Source organism: Ailuropoda melanoleuca, unplaced genomic scaffold (genome assembly GCF_002007445.2).
Source record: "Ailuropoda melanoleuca isolate Jingjing unplaced genomic scaffold, ASM200744v2 unplaced-scaffold12463, whole genome shotgun sequence".
Taxonomy (NCBI): Eukaryota; Metazoa; Chordata; class Mammalia; order Carnivora; family Ursidae; genus Ailuropoda; species Ailuropoda melanoleuca.
In genome coordinates this window covers 1-1,133 of record NW_023181019.1, presented here as the reverse complement: position 1 = coordinate 1,133, position 1,133 = coordinate 1, and the positions used below count along the sequence as shown (strand labels likewise).

Sequence of the window (1,133 nt, the reverse complement as noted above, 5' to 3'; positions counted from 1 at the left end):
ATTACTAGTATTATTTAATAAAATATATAATTATAAAATTATTTCATGATAGATTTATAAAAGATAAAAATAAAAAAGCAGCTTAACTCAATAAATCAAGAATAATTATTCTTAAATCTATGTCAATATGCATTTTAATAAATTTTATATTATTGTATTCATAAAATTAATCTTTACCTAGAATTATGTTTTCTTTCTTTCAGAAACATAAGTTCTTTTGGAAGTGTATACCAACACCAAATATATGAAAATCCAGAGAAACATCTCAGAATTCGTACTTCTAGGACTTTCGTATGACCAGAACATGNTCAGAATTCGTACTTCTAGGACTTTCGTATGACCAGAACATGCAAATATTCTGCCTTGTGCTCTTCTCACTCAGTTACGTTGCCCTGTTGGCGGGAAACCTGCTGATCCTTGTCTCCATCCGACTCAGTCCTCTTTGTCACCAGCCCATGTACTACCTCCTCACCACTTGTCCTCCATGGACATCTGCTACACCTCTACGCTTACACCCAAGTTCATCGCTGACCTGCTGGTGGAAAGAAAACCATCTCCTACAGTAACTGCATGTTACAGGTCTTTACAATGCACTTCTTTGGAGGCGTTGAGGTCTTCATTCTTACCGCCATGGCCTTTGATCGCTATGCTGCCATCTGCAAACCTCTCCACTACGTGATTATCATGAACAGGACAAGGTGCCATCTCCTAGTCTTAGGTGCTTGGGCTGGTGCAGCCGTCCATGCCTTTCCCCTATTTTCTACCACAATTGGTTTGCCCTTCTGTGGTCCTAATGTAATCGATCACTACTATTGTGATGTTTTTCCTTTGCTAAAGGTGGCCTGTACTGATACCTACATCACTGGTGTCCTTGTGATTGCCTTTTCAGGTATGTTTGGCTCAGTGACCTTTATTGTCTTCTTTGTTTCTTATGGGATAATATTGTTCAGGTTAAGAAATCTCTCAGCTGAGGGAAGACACAAAGCCCTCTCCACCTGTGGGTCTCATATCACTGTGGTTGTCTTATGTTTTGGGCCTGTAATCTTCATCTACCTTAGACCGCCTACTACTTTTCCTGAGGACAAAATACTTGCTCTATTTTACACCATCAATCCCCTAATCTATACTCTGAG

The 1,133-nt window shown here is 39.2% G+C and overlaps 1 pseudogene; it reads left to right on the top strand.

The window, feature by feature from the left end:
• Positions 1-293: 293 nt before the first annotated feature.
• Positions 294-1,128, top strand: LOC117797760 (annotated as a pseudogene).
• Positions 1,129-1,133: the final 5 nt, after the last annotated feature.